General features: G+C 47.0%; 1 pseudogene; it reads right to left on the bottom strand.

Moving 5' to 3' along the window:
* Nucleotides 1–5,054: 5,054 nt before the first annotated feature.
* On the bottom strand, nt 5,055–6,285 carry LOC142423018 (nuclear receptor subfamily 2 group F member 6 pseudogene; annotated as a pseudogene).
* Nucleotides 6,286–15,650: the final 9,365 nt, after the last annotated feature.

The following is a 15,650-nucleotide window of genomic DNA, read 5'->3' as shown; positions in this document are numbered from 1 at the left end:
TTAATATTGTCTTGTGTTATTTGCTTAGGGGAAACAAAATATATAAGAACTGTTTTGAAAATTTGTTCTTATTTAAATATTCCTGAAACCACTCACCTCATCTCTCTCCACTGGAGTGAGGCACTATCCTGCCATTTCTAATAATCACTGAGTGTAGATGGATGCCTCTCTGATGTTGAATTTTGGTCCGATTTTGAAGGTTACATAAATGAACCTATACTTTTCTTCAATATCTTGTTTGAGAGATTGTTCTGTAGTTGATGTTGCTGTCAGGGGCCATCAAGTCATTCCTACTCCCAGCTCCCCAGAAGGAAACACACCACCTGGTCCTTCCTGTGCCATCCTCCCACTTGTTCGTAGGGTGGAGTTCGCAGTGACACAGTCACTGTCAATCAATCTCGCAATCTCGTCTACGGCCTTCCTCGGTTTGACAAAGACTCACCATCCTTGCCTCTAAGGAGCATTCTGGCCGTCCTTCTTCCAGGATTGGTCTGTTCGTTCTTCTGGCAGTCCATATACTTTCAATAATCTTCTCCAACACCGCGGTTCAAGTGCGTTGGATTTTCTTTGGTCTTCCTTTTTCAATGTGCAATTTTCACATGCAGAGTAGACCATTGGGAAGACCTTGGTTTAGGTCAAGCCCAACTTAGTCCTCAGAGTCTAATCCTTGCTTCTCAATGCTTTAAACTGGGGTTGTAGAGATTGACCCAAAACAAAGTGTAGCTTGGTCACTTGACGGCTGCTTCCATGAGTATTGATTATGGATCCAAGCAAGATGAAATCCTTACCAACTTCACATTTTATTCCATTTATCCCCTGCTACATATTGGTCCAGTTATGAAGATTTACGTTTTCCTTTCATTGAGTTGTAACCCATGCTGAAGGCTTCTGCCCTTGAACTTTATCAGCAAATGTTTGAATCCCCCTCACTTTCGCCAAACAAGGTTGTCACCTGCATAGCACAGGGTATTAATAAAGATTCCTCCAGTCCTGATGTGCAGGCTTATTCAGGTAATCTAGCCTCTCTGAGTGCTTGCTCAGCATACAGACTGAGTAAGTAGGGTTAGAGGATGCAGGCCTGACACAAACCTTTGATGATGTTAAAGCACACAGTGTGCCCTTGTTCTCTCTCGTGACTTCCTCTTGAACCAGGCACAGGTTGTGCACGAGCACAGGGAAGTGTTCTGGAATTCCCGTTCTTCACGGTGCTACCCACAGTTTGTTCTGATCAAGTTTTTTTTACTGTTGGTCTTTCTCATATAGTCTCTTAGAGTTCTAGTTCAATTCAACAAGTTTCATTGTGGATGTTTTGGTTTGTTTGTTTGTTTGTTTGTTTGTGTAGACTGCTAGTGGTAAACAGAGCTATGCTTCCAGTTCTGACCCCATGATTTCAACACTGGATATGGGCTTCCAGCCCCTGGGCTTAAGTAACATCACCACATAGCATTGTCATTACCTCCTAGGGATGGATGGTAATAGCTTCTTACTACAACTGAATTGTTGGTCATCTCTACTAATTTAAAGTTTTTGCTTACAATTCTTCTGCTTTGCATTGAACTATATTGCCTGTGACTTTCCTGTCTAAAACTCTCATTCAAGGAAATGAAGGAAAACGAACCTACTAAAAATAATAAATAAAATGGACGTAGTAGATTGTTCCTCTAATAATTTTGGTTTATTTCATCAATTTTCATCTTCTTTTGGCTTTTTTCCTTCCAGTGGAGTTTGTTTTACTATCATGTTTCATTTTATTATTGTAAGCTTCTGCTACAACGTTACAATTTCCACAATCTCTTCCGGGATGGCAGTGTGTTCTTTTCTTTCCTGGTAGAAGGAGCCTTGTTTATGTCCTCAAGTTTCAGAACCAGTATTTACCTCTGATTTCAGAGGTATGCAGTTAGCTCTAATCACCAGATATTTCTGGAGTTGTAGCACGAATGGACTTTCTTCTTGTTGACCCACCCACCACTATTGGCAGAGCTGAGAGAAAAACGAAAAATAATACTCTTCAATAAAATTCTAATTTCAGGAACATTTGAGCAGTTAAGTTGTGCTTAACGAATGAAAGAAGAATCGGAGGGTCAACAAAAGAAGGTGCTTTCGCAGTGTTTGTGTGAATAGATCTACACACAGAGTAATAAGGTCAATCCAATTAACTTGCTAGTAAAGATTCCAAATGGGATCTTATACCCAAACATAAGCTCTTTGTGCTTCCCTACTAAACCAAGTTACAAGATCACAGTGCCTTGCTGGTTTCTGATGTTGAATGTGAATGTCATAGGACCATCAACTATCTACTCTTTCATCAGTTGTGGATTCATCAGAGAAGATACATATAGAGAGAGAGTTACATCACTCAAAGTGCCAGACGGCGTCAATTGCTGATACACAAAGTTCTGCTCTTATCGGAAAAGACAATGAGAAAGCATCGTGTCTTATGAGGAATGAGGCGGTCCTAATTTTCCTTTTGTGCACCACATTTGAACGTTCTCTTTCTCATCTGTGATCATTAGAATTTCTGTCAGCTGGACCTGTTTGTGTGAAAATAGAGTTAGAGTCCAACTTATCAATCAGGTGTAAGTCCCATGAGCCCTCTTCTGGGTTGTCGTCTCTATTATAAGAGGAATCCTGTGCAGAAGCGTGCTTTGTCTTGCCCATTTCCCTTTGTCCACTTCTGGATTCTACATCTGGTTTGTCAATTTCCTGTTAGGTCATCTACTGATCACACTAACCATCAGTGGAATGTCAACTTGTATTGATTCATCCCACCTCAGATTCATGCAGCGCTGCCTTCCCCACCCGAGACCCTCTTCCTGCATCTTCCTCTTTCATGTCCATCAGTTCCCGTAGCTCTATGAGACAGGAGAAGTCTCCCGCTTATATATGACCGATGAACTTGAACCAAACTGGACTTACCTGCTTCTATAGCTGTTTAGGCAATTGTGGATATAAATCACTATTTGTCCATACATGTATCATACAAGTATCCTTGGTCTTGCTTCTCTAGAGAACCCTGGTGGCATAGCGCTTATGCATTGGCTGCTAAGGTCAAGGTCAACAGTTGAAAACCACGTGTTACACCACAGCAAAAGGAAGAAACATTTTAATGCAATAATGAATTACCGTCTCTGGAACACAGAGGGGAAGCTTACCCTGTTGTAGAGGGTTGTTCCGCATCAGAGTTGATTTGACGGGACCAGGAGAGGTTCTAAAGAAACAGAATGAGAAAAGATGAGTTGTCTAAATTGGTTCTGATGTCTGATGCAAGCCCTAAAGCTACTGTACATACCCCACATCTCTCGGTAAGTTTTGAGAAATCTATCACTACGAACCAAGAAGGTGTTTTCATCCCTGGCCCTGATGGCACAGTGATCATCCTCTGTGCTACAAAACACAAGAGCAGAAAGGTCAAACCAAGGGCAGCTCCCCTAACAAAAGACCAGGTTTTCTTCTCTCATGAAGAATTACAGTCTCAGAACCCACAGGAACAGGTCTACTCTGTCCTGTAGGGTCCCCATGCGTCCAAATGACTGAGTTTGGGATGTGTGCCGATAATGGTGCTTAGGCTGTATCTGGAGCAAGACACCGCTGCATGGGCCCAGGAAACACCTCCCATGGTTTATGGCCTCCAGACCTCTACCTAGACTTAACTCATAGCAAGTTCCCAAAGTGAAGCCCAGGTGTTGGGCCAGGAACAGCTATGCTCTACCCCCCAAAAATATTCTAGAATTCCTTAACTTGTGCAGACAGAAACCTGCAGACTATGTGTCAGGATCGTTATAAAGGTTGTGCGATTATTGTGCAAGGAACATAAACTCTGATAAGTCTCAGTTTATTGATATGGCCCACTCAGCACAGATTCTCTGTCCAGTATTGGAGCTTGCGGGGTTGATGTAGTCATTCATTGGTTGGCCATCTACAGTAAGTCAAGCAGACGTATCAGACCTACAGTAGCATTCCCTAGGAGAGGGATCCAAAGGCTCAGGGAAAATGGCATGGGAGAGTGGACTTCTCAGAATAAAGCCATGGACGCAAAATCTGAGAGCCACGAGGGCACGCCTGTGAGCAGAACTGTAAGGAGCACATTTATGGAAGCAGCCCCAGCAGGGGGTCTGCAAAGGGAAAGCAAACAATTAAGCTGAGTGTGGTTTTCTGTTTGTTTGTTTTCCTTCAACAAACCTCTGCAGGCATAAGGCAACGTGACAACATATATGAAACTTTAAAAGAAATAACTGCCAAGCAAGGATCTTAAATCCAGCAAAATATGAAGAAGAAATAAGGGCATTTTCAGTCAAGGAGAATTCCAGAAATCCAAAGCAGCGGAATGAGTTATAAAAAAATACGAAGGCTATTCTATGGATGGAGAATCAAAAGGAAGAGCAAACATAAACCTGAGATCAATGAGCAAGGCAGTCCCCACCAGACAGTAACCAAGGTGAAGCAGTTCTGCAAATATGACACAAGACTGAAAAGAGAGAGCTACAAATATCAATCTGCAATGGAGACAAACACGAAGCAAATAGGGGGAGAAAAGTACATGCAAAGAAACTGTATGGAGAGGAAGGCAAGCAGTACACAAGAGAAACATGACCATCTTACACTAGATAAGAAAATAACTATCAAGGGAATGTCGTAAGAAATAGGAAAGAAACCTCATCAAAATGAAGAAAACCACAAAAGCCAACTCAGTAGTAAAATAACAGCAAACCAAGAAGGACAAGAAAATCCACAAGCACAAGGAATCCAGCACAGAAATTTATGTAAAACCAACTTACATAGACATCCTCTCCAAATGACTTCAGGTGCCTATCCAGGTGCAGAACGCAAGTCAGCACCGCCGAGGCATGTGCTTGCTGTGCCTGAAATAAACCTTCCAGGCTTGTAAGGCTCGGAAGTCCAGTAGCCTCCGAGTCAAATTGTAACCAGGGTCACTAAGGGCTACTGCATATTACATAATGATCTTTCGCCCTAGTCATGGTTCTGGTTAGCCACTTGGGGAGGCTGTCCCTATCCTTGGCCTGGGGACCCCGAGCATCTGTGTCGCTGGAGGTCGGTCACTGGCCGGAGCCCTAAGGCCAGTTGAAAGTACTCCCCGAGAGCAGCATGTCTCGGATCAGCGTCTCAACGGGTGTCTTGCCCACCAGGCGCATGAAGAACAGCTGAGAGATGAGTGAGGCTGGGACGGCGCGCAGGGCAGGCAGACGCAGCAGCAGGCGGCCGAAGCACTGGGGCTGGGCTGGGTACTGGGTCAGCATGTACTCGGTCAGGGCCACCTGCGCCTTCTCCTGCAGCCTCTCCACGTGTGCTGGGTCTGAGAGGCCACAGGCATCAAGAGTAAAGAGCGCGATGGCCTTGAGGCAGCCATACTCCGCCGAGTCCACCTGCAGGCGGCCCAGCTTGTCCACTTGCTCCTGGAAGGCGCGCACCTGGTCCATGAAGGCCACCGCCCGCTCGGCGGCCATGGGAGCGGTGTGCAGCCCGGCTGCGGCCAGCAGAGGCGCAGTGTGCAGGGTCAGGGCGGCCTCCGCCGCGTTCAGCAGGAACAGCTCGCTCCAGCTGAGCCGCAGCAGGGCCACCTGGTCGGCCACGGGCAGCTCAGGGAAGAAGGGCGCGTGGCGCGCCCACTCCATGGTGCTGAAGAGCAGCCGCGCCGCCAGCTCCACACACGTTATCGATGCCCAGCACCGCGCCCGCGCCGCCCGGGCCGAAGGCGCTCGCCGCGCCCGTGCCAAAGTGGCCGGCCACCGCCAGGTAGGGCTTGGCGCGCAGCAGCTGTGCGATCAGCTCCCACACTGGCTGGCCAGGGAAGAGGTCTCCGCCCACCGCCTCCGCCAGCGCCAAGCCCGGGGGGGCTGCCGGAGACGCGGCGCCAGGACCTGGCGGCGAGTGGGGGCTGCGGCCCCGCTGCACGGCCTCTTTGCGCATGCCGACCGGAACACTTCTTGAGGCAACAGTACTGACACTGGTTCCGGTGGTGCTGGTCAATCTGGCAGTCACCGTTGGACCTGCAGGTGTAGCTGAGGTTGAGGAGTATGCTCCGCTTGAAGAAGCTCTTGCAGCCCTGGCAGGTGAGGACGCCCTAGTGCTTGCGCTCGCCTTGTCCCTGCACACCACACAGTCCACCTGCAGCCCCTGCCGCTCCTCGTCGCCATGCTCGGCGTCGCTGGCGGCGCCCGGGGGCGAGGCCGAGTCCTCGGTGGCGGGCGGGTAGCCACCCACCTTGTCCACGCCATTCGCGTCTCCACCGCCGCCGGGGCCGCCCCAGCCTCCGGCCACCATGGCCATAGCCCCCGGGCCGCAGGTCCGGGGCGCCCCCGCTGCGCGTCGCTCTGGGGGTACCTCTCTCGGCGCAGGGGTCGCTAGCCGGCGCGCATCCGGTCCCGACGCACGGGGGCTCCCGCGGAACCCCCCAAAAAAGTTTTGCAGCACCAACTTCTGCGGCCTGTGTGCGCGCCGGCGGAACTGGTCGGGCCGGTTCCAGGCCAACTTTCCCACGCGTGCGCGGGCCCGGGGCCGGGGGAGGCGCACTGGCGTTGAGGCCCGGGGGCCCCAGGGGCAGGAGCCCGGCCGCCCAGGGGCTCCGGCGGGGGCGGGCGGGCCATGGGCCGGCCCGAGCCGCGGCGGGGGCCACAGCCAACTTCGCGGGCCGCCCCGCGCACTCCTGAGGCTGGGGCCAAACTTTGGCCACAAGTTGCCCGGGCGGCCGCGGCGCGGGGAAGGGGCGGCGGGCGCGCGCTGGGGCCTGACACTGCGCCTCCCAGGAACCCCTGCGCCCCTTGCCGCCGCTGCTGCTTGCTCTTGGCCTGCAGGTCAGCATGCCTCGCCCTCCTAGCCGCCGCTGGCCTGGGCCTGCGCAGGGCCAGAGCCTCGCTCTCACGCCGCCCTCGCCACTGCCTCCGCCGCCCCTGTGCCTGGCCTGGCGCTGCAGCCAGTTTGACAAATATGGATTTCTCTTTTTTCTTTTAAACGTTTTATTAGGGGCTCATACAACTCTTACCACAGTCCATACATATACATACATCAATTGTGTAAAGCACATCTGTACATTCTTTGCCCTAATCATTTTCTTTTCTTTCTTTTTTTTCCTTTTCTTTTTTTACATTTTATTAGGGACTCATACAACTCTTATCACAATCCATACATATACATACATCAATTGTATAAAGCACATGCATACATTCCCCGCCCCAATCATTCTCAAAGCATTTGCTCTCCACTTAGGCCCTTTGCATCAGGTCCTTTTTTTTCCCTCCTCCCTCCCCTTTCCCCCCTCCCTCATGTGCCCTTTGTAATTTATACATCGTTATTTTGTCATATCTTGCTCTATCCCAAGTCTCCCTTCCCACATTTTCTGCCGTCCCTCTCCCAGGGAGGAGGTCACATGTGGATCCTTGTAATCAGTTCCCCCTTCCAACCCACTCACCCTATACTCTCCCAGCATCATCCCTCACACCCTTGGTCCAGAAGATATCATCCACCCTGGATTTCCTGTGCCTCCAGCCCTCATATTACCAATGTACAACCTCTGCCCTATCCAGCCCTCTAAGGTAGAATTCGGATCATGGTAGTTGGGGGGAGGAAGCATCCAGAATCTGGGGGAAAGCTTTGCTCTTCATCGGCACTACCTCGCACCCTGACTGACCCATCTCCTCTCCTAAACCCCTCTCTGAGGGGATCTCCAGTGGCCGACGCTTGGGCCTTGGGTCTCCACTCTGCACTTCCCCCTTCATTCATTATGGTATATATATATATAAATATATATATATATATATATATATATATATATATATATATATATACACACACACACGCACACATATTCTTTTTTTTTTGCATGATGCCTTATACCTGGTCCCTTTGGCACCAAATATGGATTTCTTAAATTGGTTTTCCAACCTATTTAGTCTTGACGGGGATACGTCTACTACCCGTACTAATCCATGGTCTGAAATAGCAAAGATAATATTAAAGTAGCACCTAAAGTAGATGACATGCTGGATAAAGGAGATGCTCTTGGCAATCGTATATTTGATATTTTCCAGGAGTTTTGTGAAAATGACAAGTATAGCGAAGCTGGTTGGCTGGTCCTTCATACGATGGAAAGTGTTATTAAGGAGAGGGATGATCTCAGAGCCTCAAAAGCACGCCTCACATGCAGACTAACAGATTTGAAAACTTCCATCTGTGCTACAAAGGAGAGCCTTCTCTCCTCTAGTAAAAGAGCTGACATTGCTGAGAACCAGGTCCAGAGTCTCATTATACGAGTGGCTGAATGAGAACAGCAGCTGAATTGCAGATCTAGAGTAGTGTCTGAAACCAAAGTAAGGGCATTCATTGGGAAAAGTTGGGACCCTGAAACATGGGATGGGAACATAGGGGCTGATGATCCGGAAGTAGAGGATATTGAGCCCTTAGAAACACCTGAGCAGATTAGCCAAACGATTCAAGTTGATAGGCCAGGTGGGGCTGCATCAGTAGCATTACCTGAGGAAGATGCCTCGCAAGGTATTGCTGAGAGCACCCAGGAAACACCCTCAGCACCCATTATTTCCACTAGACCTGTCACTAAAATGAAGTCTCAGAAACCTCCTAAAGGTGAGGTTGAGAAGATTATCCAAGAAGAAGTGCGCTACACACATAAAGACCTGCTTGAGTTCTCAAATACGTACAAGCAAAAGCCTGGAGAATACCCCTGGGAATGGTTACTCAGGGTGTGGGATACTGGTGCACGAAATGTAATATTAGACCAGTCTGAGTTTCTGGATATGGGACCCCTAAGCACAGACTCTTCTTTCAATGTCTCTGCGAGACAGGCTAAAAAAGGATCTAAGTCTTTATTTGGTTAGTTCAATGAAGCATGGACTGCCAGATGGCCTAGATTAGACCAACTTGAAGACCCTGACCTGCCTTGGTACACTGTAGAGGAAGGCATCCAAAAGCTTAGAGAAATTGGTATGTTAGAATGGATCTATCAAGATATTCCCATAGATCCAAAAAGGGGGTGACCTGAAGACATACCCTTTACCATAACCATAAGGAACAAGTTTGTGAAGTGGGCCCCAGCATCTCTTAAGACTCCTGTAATTGCTATTCTATGTGCACCAGGATTAACAGTGGCCACTGCCCGAAGCGAACTCCGACATTTGCCCACAATGGGGCTGATTGGTCCCCGTGATGGTAGAGGGCAGGTGTCAGCACTGGATCCACGGAGACAGGGTGGGCGTGGTTATAATAGACAACGAGTTTTCAATAACAATCAAAGCAACCTGTCTCGTGTGGAATTATGGCATTGGCTACTTAGCCGCAGTGTCCCTAGGAATGAAATAGATGGGAAGCCTACTAAATATTTACGTGATCTGTACAGGCAAAAGAATGGTAGATCAGGTGAACAGCAGAATAGACAGTCACGATCGCTCAATCAATTCCCAGACCTGAGCCAGTTTACAGACCCACAACCCCTTGAATGAAGGGGAGGCCGGGTCCCTTGTAAGGAGGATCCTGCTACATCACTGAAGGTTTATACTGTTAGTCTTCCTTCTAGCCTTCCCCAAAGGGACCTGCGGCCTTTCACAACAGTGACTGTTCATTGGGGGAAAGGAAATAATCAAACTTTTCGGGGATTACTAGACACCGGCTCAGAACTGACACTAATTCCAGGAGACCCAAAATGTTTCAAAGGCCCACCAATCAGAGTGGGGGCTTATGGAGGTCAAGCTATCAATGGAGTTTTAGCTCAAGTACGCCTCACTGTGGGTCCAGTGGGCCCCGGGACCCATCCTGTGGTTATTTCCCCAGTTCCAGAATGCATCATTGGAATAGACATACTTAGTAACTGGCAGAACCCCCATATCGGATCCCTAAAATGTGGAATAAGGGCTATCATGGTAGGAAAGGCCAAGTGGACACCATTAGAATTGCCATTACCTAGGAAAAGAGTAAACCAAGAGCAATACCGCATGCCTGGAGGGATTGCAGAGATCAGTGCCACCATCAAAGACTTGAAAGATGCAGGGGTGGTGATTCCTACTACCTCCCCCATTTAGTTCACCAATTTGGCCTGTAACGAAGACAGATGGATCCTGGAGAATGACAGTGGATTATCGTCAGCTCCAATTGCAGCTGCTGGCCCAGATGTGATTACATTGCTTGAGCAAATTAATACTTCTCCTGGTACATGGTATGCAGCTATTGATCTGGCTAATGCCTTCTTCTCCATACCAGTCTCAAAGGCCCACCAGAAGCAGTTTGCCTTCACCTGGCAAGGGCAACAATATACTTTCACAACTCTCCCCCAGGAGTACATCAACTCTTCTGCCCTGTGCCATAATTTAGTCCGAAGGGACCTTGACCACCTGTCTATTCCACAGCATGTCACACTGGTCCATTATGTTGATGACATTATGCTGATTGGACGCACTCAGGAGGATGTATCAAAGACTCTAAATTCATTGGTACAATATCTGCGTACAAGGGGTTGGGAAATTAACCCAACAAAGATTCAGGTACCCTCCACATCAGTACAATTTCTAGGGGTCCAGTGGTGTGGGGCATGTCGAGATATTCCTACTAAAGTGAAGGATAAGCTATTACATTTAGCTCCCCCAACGACTAAAAAAGAGGCACAACGCCTAGTGGGCCTCTTCGGATTTTGGAGGCAACATATTCCTCACTTGGGTGTTCTACTTCGACCTATTTATCAAGTGACACGAAAAGCCTCCATTTTTGAGTGGGGCCCAGAACAAGAAAAGGCTCTTCAACAAGTGCAGGCTGCCGTGCAAGCTGCTTTGCCACTGGGACCATATGATCCAGCTGACCCAATGGTGCTAGAGGTGTCAGTTGTAGATCAAGATGCAGTGTGCAGTCTTTGGCAGACCCTTATTCGTGAATCACAGCGTAGATAGACCATTGGGATTTTGGAGTAAAGTCTTGCCATCCTCTGCAAGCAACTACTCCCCCTTTGAAAAACAGCTGTTGGCCTGTTACTGGGCCTGGCTGGAGACTGAAGGCCTCACCATGGGCCACCAAGTCACCATGAGGCCTGAATTACCTATCATGAAGTGGCTATTGTCTGACCCACGTAATCATAAAGTTGGATGTGCGCAGCAACACTCCCTTGTTAAATGGAAGTGGTATATACGAGATCGGGCCAAAGCAGGACCTGAAGGAACAAGTAAGCTGCAAGAAGAAGTGGCCCAAATGCCAACAGTCTCCACTCCTGTTACATTGCCTCCGTTCTCCCAGTCTGCACCTATGGCCTCCTGGGGAGTTCCTTACCATACTTTAAGTGAAGACCAAAAAAGTCATGCTTGGTTTACGGTCGGCTCTGCACGATATGCAGGTGCCACTCATAAGTGGACAGCAGCAGCACTACAGCCCTTTTCTGGGATCTCCGTAAAGGACAGTGGTGAAGGGATATCTTCCCAATGGGCAGAACTTCGAGCAGTGCACCTGGCCGTTCAGTTTGCATATAAGGAAAAATGACCAGATGTGAGATTATATACTGATTCATGGGCAGTGGCTAATGGCTTGGCTGAATGGTCAGGGAATTGGAAGGACCATGATTGGAAAATTGGTGACAAGGAGGTATGTGGATAGACTTCTCTGAATGGGCCAAGAAAGTAAAGTTAATTGTATCTCACGTGAATGCTCACCAAAGGATTACCTCTGAAGAGGAGGACTTTAATAATCAAGTGGATAAGATGACACACGCTGTGGAGACTGGTCCTCCTCTTTCCTCTGCCACCCCTGTTATCGCCCAATGGGCACATGAACAAAGTGCACATGGCGGCAGGGATGGAGGTTATGCATGGGCACAGCAACATGGACTTCCACTCACCAAGGCTGACTTGGCCACTGCCACTGCTGAGTGTCCATTTGCCAGCAACAGAAACCAATATTACGTTCAAGAGATGGGACAATTCCTCGGGGAGATCAACCAGCATCTAGGTGGCAGGTTGAATCCATAGGACCACTTCCATCATGGAGGGGACAGCGTTTTGTTCTTACTGGAATAGACACCTACTCTGGATATGGACTTGCCTTCCCTGCACGTGATGCTTCTGCCAAAACTACTATTTGTGGACTCAAAGAATGCCTCATGCACCGGCATGGCATCCCACATAGCTTTGCTTCAGATCAAGGAGCTCACTTCACAGCAAATCCAGTGTGGCAATGGGCCCATTCCCATGGAATCCACTGGCCGTATCATGTTCCTCATCATCCTGAAGCTGCCAGCTTGATGGAACGATGGAATGGGCTCCTAAAGACGCAATTACGACGCCAAGTAGGTGGCAACAACTTGCGGGGCTTCCTGATCTCCAGGAAGCTGTATACGCTCTAAACCAGCGGCCAATATATGGTGCTGTGTCTCCAAGAGCCAGAATTCATGGGTCCAGGAACCAAGGGGTGGAAGCTGGAGTGGCACCACTCACTATTACTCCTAGTGATCCCCTTGAAGCATGTTTGCTTCCTGTCCCAACAACCCTGTGTTCCTCAGGCCTGGAGGTCCTGGTCCTGAAGAAAGGAACTCTCCCACCTGGAAACACAGCACGGATTCCACTGAAGTGGCAGCTGAGAATGCCCCCTGGCCACTTTGGACTTCTCATGCCTTTGGATCAACAGGTCAGGAAGAGTGTCACCGTACTAAGTGGTGTGATTGATCCTGATGACAGAGTTAACAGGACAATGCTACAAATGGCAAAAGAAACGAAATAACAAACAATTAGGGCAGACGTGAATAACTTGGAAAACGTGAAAACAATGCAAACAAATCAATGCAGTAAAATAGTTGTTTCTTTGAACAGATTAACAGAATAGGTAGGCCACTGCAAACCTAACCAAAGAAAGAAAGGAACATATAACAATAGTCACGCCACTGAGGGATAAAACAGGGAAAACTACAATGGGCTCTAATGATATTTAAAGCTGAATTGTATAGTACTATGAGTACCGTTACACCAATGAATTCAACATCCTGGAAGACATGGACAAATACCCTCCCAGATGGACCACAAGCAACTCAACAGACTCAGAGAAACAGAGAAAATAGACAAGGTTATCAAGAAAATGTCAACTAAAATATCCCCTGGGCCAGATGGCTTCACAGGAAAATGCTGGCAAGCATTCAGGCAAGAGCTGACAACAATCCTACACAAATGGCCAACTCCCAAATTTTCTCTATGAATCTAGCAGATTACCGATAGTTAAAGTGGGGAAGGATCCACAAGGATTGAGAATGACATTCTGATCTTTCTAATGAACATTGATTCAAAATCCTTAACAAAATACTGGTCAATATAATTCAAAATATGATAAAACGAATAATTCTCCATGAACAAGTGGGATTCATTCCAAGGATGCATGGAGGTTTCAACATCTGCAAGTCCATTAGCCTTTTTCAGGGTATTGGTAAGAAAGAGGAATAAAACCACATGATAATATCAATACACACAGAAAAAACATTCAATATCATCCAGCACCCGTTCCTGTTTAACACATTACAAAGATCGGAATGGAAGGGAAATTCTTCAAGATAATATAAAAATTCTTCTAATTTGCCCTCTACAACAAGCTATATATGAAGCTACAAATGAAAAGTTAACACCAAAATTTGTATTCAGTGGAAAAAAGACAAAGGAATCGCGCTGAAAATGTCAACCAGACTGGATGCCCCTTGCACCCTCTTCTATTTAACAACGTTCTGGGGTTCCTAGTTAACAACATAAGGGAAAGGAAAGAGATCAGTGGTATACATCTGAGGAAAAAGAGGTGAAATTATCTTTATTCTCAGGTGATATAATTTTTTTGTGATATAATTTTATAAACAGAAAACCCAAAAGCTCCACAAGGGGAGTGCAGGAAGTGAGAGAGGAATATGGCAGAGTGGAAGCATACAAGATCAACAAACAGCAGGCTATGGAACTACTATATCCATCAGCATAGTCCATGGAAGAGAAGATAAACAATTTAGTACCCTTCACAATAATACAGCACAAATTGAAGTTGGAAACAGAAAGACTTCTCCCAAGTTGTTTCGCCTAAATATATGGCAAACTAAGCTGCCTCCTACACGTGGTAAGTGACTATCCACTTGGAGGTGAACAGAAGTAGGTCAGAGGTTATACTCCCTAAGGGTTATCAGCTATCTAGAGGAATCAGACTGTGCAGTCTGTCACACCCTAAGTAGGGCCCACCTCCTTCTGATAAGGGCAGTAGTAAATTGTTTTCTTGTAGGAAAGCCCAGGGAGGTCAAGGCCACTCAAGAGTGACCAAGGTAGGCCGCCATCATGAATGAATGGTTCACCCTTCTTGTCACACGTATATCTCTAATTCCACCCTTTCCTGTCATGCCGTCACCCCAGCTCATCTGCTTGCTGTTCCGCTTATGCACATTGTATATCCCCCCCATTGATTGTATTGGCTATTGTACAACCCCTTTCTGTGATGTATATCTCTACCTGCAATTAAGAGCCATGCATACCCCCAAAGATATATAAGCCTTGGTTATCAGTAAATCTCTCCTGCACTCTCTCCTGGCCTGTACCACCAAGAGGAGCTGAGATGATCATGCAACCATGAAATGTGTTTGACTCCATTATTTCAACATATCTTCTGTCTCTTCTGATTCTCTATGACTTGACTATAGTCTTTACTTATTATCCCTGTATAATTGTGCCTACTGAACCCATGATGATGTGTTAAGGGCTGGATACGTTGACAAATTTAAATACCTAGGGGTATACCTAACCAAAAAGCCCAAAACGATTTGAATGTGGAGAACTACAGATCACTATTACAAGAAACCCCAAAGTGACCTCCAGAAATGGAAGGATATCCCATGGTCATACATCAGAACACGTAGTATAGCAAAGATTTCTGTCATGCCCAAGGTACTAGACAAATGTAATGGTACCCTACTACATGTACCAACATCCTTTGTCAATGAATTGGAAAACACTGACCAGCAATTTCATATGGAAAGAGAAGAAGGCCAGAATTCTCAGGGAACTCTTCAAGAAGAAGGATAAAGTCGAAGGACTTGCTTTACCTGACTTTAGCACCTACGATTGAACCACCATGGTGAAAACCACATGGTACTGTTATAATGACAGATGTTCGGACCGATTGAATAGAACGAAAACCTAGAAATGAAATCATCAGCATAGAGACAACTGATCGTTGATAAGGACCCCAAAATTATCAAATGAGAAGCTGATGCCCTCTTCAACAAGTGTTACTAGAAAAACACCCAACACAAAAGGTAAGGCAAACAAATGGCGTGAAAGGTATTCACTTGGGGAAGGAAGAGGTGAAGCTATCGTTGTTTGAAGATGATATGATTTTATATATGGAAAATCCCAAAAGCACCTGAGGGGAGTGCAGGAAGTGAGAGGGGAACATCGCAGAGTGGCAGGTTACAACACCAACAAACAGAAGTGTATCAGACTGCAATACACATCGAATAAGACCACAGAAGAGGAGATACCAAAAGGTGGTACCCTTGACAATAGCAAAGCACAAATGGAAATAACTAGGGCTATACCTGACTAAAAGAACAAAATATTTATATGAGGAAAGCTACAGAACACTATTACAAGAAAGCAAGGGTGAACTCAACCAATGGAAGGATAGCCCATGCTTATGGATTGGAA

This window comes from Tenrec ecaudatus, chromosome 12, assembly GCF_050624435.1.
Source record: "Tenrec ecaudatus isolate mTenEca1 chromosome 12, mTenEca1.hap1, whole genome shotgun sequence".
In the NCBI taxonomy this organism is placed as follows: domain Eukaryota; kingdom Metazoa; phylum Chordata; class Mammalia; order Afrosoricida; family Tenrecidae; genus Tenrec; species Tenrec ecaudatus.
The sequence above is the reverse complement of the archived record's forward strand: the minus strand, read 5'-3'. Positions and strand labels throughout refer to the sequence as shown.